Here is a 7,398-nt window from a genome sequence, read left to right as displayed (position 1 = left end):
ATCAGGAGCAGAACCGTAGAAATGGAGATCACATGGAGGGTTAGCAGCAGGGGAGTGGGAGGAGGAGAAGTGGGGAGAAGGTACAGAGAATAAGCAGTGTAGATGGTGGGGAGAAAATAGACAGGGGAGGGCAAGAGTAGTGTGGGAAATGTAAAAGCTAAAGAACTTGTGACACATGGACGTGAACTAATGGAAGGGAATGTGGGTGGGAGGGGGGTGTGCAGGGTGGAGGGGAATGAAGGGGGGAAATGGGACAATTGTAATGGCATAATCAATAAAATATATATTTTTTTAAAAAGCATGATTTATTAAACTGTATACAAACTGGGATTGACAGGGTTTGATTGAATCTTAGGGCCAAATGTTGTATCTGTTATGCTATTTCCAAACAAAGCTAGGCGCAGATGGATGTATAAGTTACTTTTTAGTTTATTGTGACAGAGGATTATTTCTGTTCTACTTTTGACAAAGTATTTATTTCTTTAAGGAAAAGAAATATTTTTAAACTACAAAAACCTTTGTTTTCAAAACACTCAGTTGAAAAAACAAAAAAGAACAAAACCAGCCCTGGCTGGTGTGGTTCAGTGGATTGTCCACTGGCCTATGGACCAAAAGGTTGCCAGTTTGACTCCCAGTCAGGGCACATGCCTGGGTTGTGGGCCAGGTCCCCAGTTGAGGTGGGAGAGAGGCAACCAATCACTGTTTCTCTCACACATCATTTTTTACCTCTCTCTCCTTTCTCCTCTCTCTAAAAATAAATAAAATCTTTAAAATAACAACAACAATAATAATAATAATAACAATAATAATACAGCCAATAACCTTTTAAGTACCCCTACCTTTCTGATCCATGAATCCTTAGCCATTGATATAACTGAGATGCTCAATGAGGTTGACCAGAAGAGTCACTCATGCAATTGTGGCAGCCCTGAGAATGTCCTTGGCCTTGTAGTCAGCTTATTTGTTATTGCCCTTTCTCTGAGACCAAACTCCTATCTTTCTTTTTTGACAAACCTTACCTGGCTCCTCACCCACTCCTGTGCCTATCAGTTTATTATGCTTGCATATCTAATAACATACGTATATATACATATTTCTTCTCTCTAATCAGGCCAGGGAAAATGGAACCCATATCTTACATTTGTTGTATCCTCAGGGCCTAGTTTAAAATCTTGTAGGTATAATGTTTTGCTGATGATGATGCTTATTTTCTTCTTTACTAATGAGATTTATCAAGCCCTTGCTATTGTGCCAGGCACTGAGTTATGCTCGATAGGTGCTATTATTGTTTTCTTTTCACTGATGAGACTTTAAGTAATTTGCACAAGTCTCATAATTAGTGAGCAGTGGACCGAGGACCCAAACCCAGCTTACCAGATTCCACAGCTGATGCTTTAAGAAAAAAATTTTTAAATTTTATCTTAACTTATTTTTAGAGAGAGGGAAAGGGAGGAAGAAAAATATCAATGTGAGTAACATTAGTTGGTTGCCTCTCGTTCAGTGCCTTGACTGGGGACTGAACCTGCTACCCAGGCATGTGCCCTGACCAGGAATTGAACTGGTGACCTTACACTTTGCAGGCTGACACCCAACCAGCTGAGCCTCATTGGTCAGAGCAGATGCTCTTAATCACTAGGCAGCCCCACCCCACCCACACCACCTGAATTTTCTTAAGTGCCAGATTCCAACGAGGATGCATTTGCTTCTAACTAACTTTGAAGGCACCAGATGACCAGCTTTGTTCACAACTAGTTAGGGGCATTTCACATTGTTCTCAAAAGAGATTGTAAGTCTGCAAATAATTAAGAAACCATTTTGGAGACAGCAAGAAGGGGTGATATGTAGAGGCCCACTTTGACATTTTGATGTGCATTTAAACACACAGCTCAGGGCTATAAAAAGCAGCTACACTAAGATTTGCAGAAGCATTAAAAATCAAATTGCCTTATTAATTTTTTAGAGCACTGTAAATGACATTCTATCATCTCTGGGGAAATCTTTTCCTACAGCTCCAAGCCTCTTGGTGACTGGGATGAATAAATTGGCCTGTTCCTTTTCATTCCTCCATTCTCTGCCCTAGAGGGTCAAAAGAAAATCACCCCATTTTAATATTAAAGCTGTATTTGTTGAAGTTTCTAGCTAGCTAAACTGGAAGCAAGAAAACCCCTTTCATGTTGGCATGATAGTAGAAAACATTTAGCCACATTCCAGCTTAATGATGGAAGATTAGCCAAGGTTGTTATTAAGTTTTAAACTCCTCATTTAGCTAATAAGGTTGGTCAATATTCTTCCTGTTAAGGAAAAAAACACAAAAACTTCACAAAGTCTTGACCACTGATATTTTAACCATCTTACCCTTTTGTATTTTGAGTGAAAGGACAGCAGAATTTCCTCGAAAGCTCCAGAGAATCAAACAGTTGGGAAAAAGTCCAGGGGTAGGATAACCCAGAGACTTGAACCTGCAGCAAAATGGAGTTTTTCCAAATTAGGCATTAGGAGAAGCAGCAGATAAGAGTAACTGGCAACTGGAGATATCCTTGTTATTCTCTCATGCTGGCAGAAGATTTTACTAAGTTTATTTACAAGTTCTGTGAAGACAGTGATCGTATGGCAGTCAGGGACACTTTTCATAACACATTACTTTGAAAACATGTTCCTAGGATCTTGTAAAATATTTGACTTCCGAACTCAAGATAAGTATTACAATGTTAGCATGTACATTACATGTTCCAACTACAAAAACACGAGTTTAACTGTTCACTGAAAATGGAAATTTCAGTAATATTTATGACTTATTATAATATACAATCTTCATTTTCAAAGTCTAAAAGCTTTCAGGAGGTATTTATCCAAAGTTAGCATTCAGTAACAACACCTTAGGATATGCCTGTTTGGGGCAGCATCTCTAGCCAGATCAGGTTACAATGAATAAATCTAATGCTGGAGCCACTGACCTCAGGAAGACAGGTGTACTCTCCAACAGAAAGTCCATTCTAGTCAATGGGAAATGTGCTTGATTAAATTGTCTTAATCCTGGTCTGTTTGCTCAGGTATCTGGCCAGCAGAGTAGCCTCTTCACAAAGAATTAATGGTTTTTATCTCTTCCCCCAATAAGTTGCTTTGAATTAGTAAGCATTACATTTTGCAAAATAAATCCTCCCTTGGTTGAATCCATAGTACTATTCAGTAGCACATTTTATTAATTATTCCAACATTTATTGAGTACGTACTATGTGCCAAGCATGTGGATGGTCATGGAGATATAAACAAACAAATGTTTATTTAAACTTTAAATACTTATTTATTTTTTTAATTTTAAAAATATATATTTTATTGATTATACCATTACAGTTGCTCTATTCTTCCCTTCATTCCCCTCCACCCTGCACGTCCCCTCCCCCACCATTCCCCCCTTTAGTTTATGACCATGTGTCTCAAGTTCTTTAGATTCTCTATTTCCCCTACTATTCTTGCCCTCCCCTCTATCTATTTTTATCTACCATCTATGCTACTTATTTTCTGTATCTTCTCCCCCCTTCTCCTCCTCTCACTCCCCTGTTGCTAACCCTCCATGTGATCTTCATTTCTATGGTTCTGCTCCTGATCTAACTGTCCTCTTGGTTTGCTTTTGTTTTAGGTGTGGTTGTTGATAACCGTGAGTTTGCTGTCCTTTCACTGTTCATATTTTCTATCTTCTTTTTCTTAGATAAGTCCCTTTAGCATTTCATATACTAAGGGCTTGGTGATGATGAACTCCCTGAATTTGATCTTATCTGAGAAGCACTCTATCTGTCCTTCCATTCTAAATTAAAGCTTTGCTGGATAGAACAATTTTGGATGTAGGTCTTTGGATTTCATGACTTGGAATACTTCTTTCCAGCCCCTTCTTGCCTGGAAGGTCTCTTTTGAGAAATCAGCTGACAGTCTGATGGGAACTCCTTTGTAGGTGACTGTCCCCTTATCTCTTGCTGCTTCTAGGATTCTCTCCTTCATTTTCATCTTGGCTAATGTAATTATGATGTGCCTTGGTGTGTTCCTTCTTGGGTCCAACTTCTTTGGGACTCTCTGAGCTTCCTGGATGTCCTGGAAATCTATTTCCTTTGCCAGAGTGGGGAAGTTCTCCTTTATTATTTGTTCAAATAAATTTTCCACTCGTGGCTGTTCCTCTTCTGCTTCTGGTACCCCTATAATCTGGATGTTGGAACGTTTAAAGATGCCCTGGAGGTTCCTAAGCCTCTCCTCATTTTTTTGAATTCTTGTTTTTTCATTCTTTTCTGTTTGGTCATTTCTTCCTTTCTTCTGGTCCACCCCCTTGATTTGAGTCCCAGTTTTCTTTCCATCACTATTGGTTTCCTGTGCATTTCCTTTCATTTCAATTAGTTTAGCCTTCATATGTTCCTCTAATTTGTGAGTAAAATCAACCAGGTCTGTGAGCATCCTGATCACTGGTATTTTGAACTGTGCATCTGAAAGGTTGGCTATTTCTTGGTCACTTAGAATTATAGGCTCTCGGGCTTTGAGCTATTCTTGAGTCATAATGTTTGATCTGTTCACACCTGTTATGTATGAGGGGCGGAGCCTTGGGTGTTCACCAGGGCAGGGCGACCCAGGTCGATGGGTTGTGATGCTGTATGTGGGGGCAGGGTCAGAGAGGGAAAAAAATGGTGCTTTGCTCTGCTCTTCTCTCTCTCAGATTTCTGTCCCCTCTGTGGCTTCCCTCAAGCAAATTGGGCCCCTCTGGTGCTGGTTCCTGGGTGTGTGGGCCCGTGTACTTTCCAGGACCCTGTGGGTCTCTCCAATGAACTCTCTGTGAGCCTGGGAGCCTCTCCCGGCCCCTTGACCCTGAGAAAGTCTTTCTAGTTGGTGCTTTCAGGCTCTAATTCCCGCCACTGGGGCCCTAGCCTGAATGGTCTGTCTCACTGTTTGCTCCTTCGCTTAGTTTATCTGTGTTCAAATGTGTGACCGCAGTCAGCCAGCTGCCCTATGCCCTCACTGGGTCCGCCTGTCGCCACCCCACACCTGGGATCCACCAACCGCCTCTGCTTCTGCTCCTGTGTCAGTGGGACGGAATGATCTTTCCAGCCCAACCCCACTCCACCACTGACTCCGCCCCTCTTACGGGTCTGGCTGAGTGGTTCATTGTTGTCAGACTTCCGTACAGTTCAATTTTCACTGTTTTGGCTGCATTTTTGTTTGTAAAACTTAGCTGCCTTTAAATTTAGTTGTGGGAGGGGGCAGGCACAGTGTTTCCACCTACACTTCCATCTTGGAAGTCCTTGAGGTCTGGTCTCTTCAAAGATTTATCTATTTACTTTTAGAGAGAGAGAGAAGGAAGAAGGGAGGGAGAGAAACATTAATGTGTGGTTGTCTCTTGTGCACCGATCACTGGGGACCTGGCCCACAAGCCAGGCCTGTGTGCTAACTGGTGAAACACAGGCTGGCACTCAGCCCACTGAGCCACACCAGCCAGGGATGAACTCTTTTCTTTTTCCTGTTCTGATTGAGTATTTTCTGCTTCCTTATTTTCCAAATCTCTGATGTGATCCTCTGTTTCATGTACTTCACTACTGATTCCCTGTAATGTGTTCTTCATTTCAGTTAGTGTAGTGTTCATTTCTGACTGGTTCTTTTTTATGTTTCCTATTTCCATTTTTATGTTTCTTATCTCTTTGTTGAAGTTCTAACTAAGTTTATCTACTTTTCCCTAAGTTCACTGACCATCCTTATAACCAGTGTTGTAAACTCTGCATGTGGTATGTTTCTTGTCTCCATTTTGTTCTTCTTCTGGAGTTTTTTTTTTTTTCCTGTTCTTTCATTTGGGCCATGCTTCTTTTTATCCTCGTTTTGGCAGCAACTCTGTGTTTGTTTCTATGTATTAGGGAGAGCTGCTACATCTTCTGGGCTTTGTAGAGTGGTCTTATGTAGTAGGTGCTCTGTAGGGTTTAGTGGCACAGCCTTCCTGATCACTCAAGCTGGGCACTCCAAGTGCCTGCCCACCCATGTGGGTTTTATACCCTCCTGTAGTCACTGAGCCTTGGTTGCTGCCAGCATATCAGTGGGAGGGATTTACCCCCAGGATGATTGGCTGCAAGGACTGGCTACAAGGACTGACTATGACCCCCATGGAGGATCAACTATCCAGTGGCCCACCCCACAAAACAGGATTACTTCGCAGGGGCTCTGGTGCCTACTGAGTCAAACCCTTGAGTGTGTGTGTCCCTTGTGGAAGAGGTTGGGTAATGCTTTGATATGTTCTGAAACTATCCACCTGGCGTGCTGGCTTTGGAAATTCCAGGAAGTGCAAACCAAGGCCAGCCTCTACCTGTGATCTGCCCAGGGCCACTTGGCATGAGCTACAAAGCAATCTACTGATGGTTGCTACTTGTGCTGGGCTTTCAGGTACCCAGGTGAGGCCAAGTTGTGAACCAAGGCCAGCTGCTGGTAGTGCCAGCTTCTGGAGCTACTTAGTGAGAGTTACAGAGCATGCAGAGGCCAGATGCTGCTTGTTTGAGAGATTTTTAAAAAGTCTAGAACATGAGCTAAGACAGGTCATTCATATGGAAAAACCACTGGAAACAGCTTGGGCGCACCCCCCACATTGGTTGGGATGAGGACTCAGGGAATCACCACAGCAGGGTGTTAAGTATTAGCCAGATTTATGGAGACTCAGATATGGATCCTGCCTATTGGCTCTATTGGGTAAGGACTCAGAAAAAGAACAATGGACTCTGATAGCACTTCTTTCTGGGAGAAAAATGCTCCTCCCTCTCTCCCTTTGATGCCAGACAATTCAGTTCCTCTCCATATATCTCTGATGCCCCAGTGCTAGAGCTCAGAGTGAGTATGTCCAAGTTCAAGTCCAAGATCATGTGTGAGCCCTTTAAGAGGAGTGCCTGGGAATCCAGATGCCCTCCATTTGACTCAGCCACAACCCCTGATGGTTTAAACAGTCAGAAGTAGAGAACTTTTCTTCCTGGCACTGGAACCCTGGGCTGGGCAGCCTGCTTTTGGGCAGGGATTCCTCGCTTCTGTGGGAGAGGAGTCCTCTGAAGCTGAATATTCTGCCCAATTTTTATCCACAAGCCTGTTCTGATTCTCTGTTTCCCTACCAGTATCGATGTGGCTTCTTTGCATCTTTAGTTGTAGGATTTCTATTCAGCTAGATTTCAGGTGGTTGAGAATGACAGTTATTCTGTAGTTTAGTTGTAATTTTGATGTGGTTGTGGGAGAATATGAATACCGCATTTACCTGTGCCACCATCTTGATCAAAAGTCTGGAGATACAAAATTAAGGATAAGGAATCTCTTTCATCAATAAACTCAACTTAGTAGCCCAATAATTGTTTGAAGTTTCCAGATTAGATGTTTTATCTATGAAGTGTATAGAGAAGGTATTCA

Source organism: Sturnira hondurensis, unplaced genomic scaffold, assembly GCF_014824575.4.
Source record: "Sturnira hondurensis isolate 20B ecotype Veracruz unplaced genomic scaffold, ASM1482457v3 Scaffold0006413, whole genome shotgun sequence".
Lineage (NCBI taxonomy): Eukaryota > Metazoa > Chordata > Mammalia > Chiroptera > Phyllostomidae > Sturnira > Sturnira hondurensis.
Note: the sequence above shows the minus strand (reverse complement) of the source record.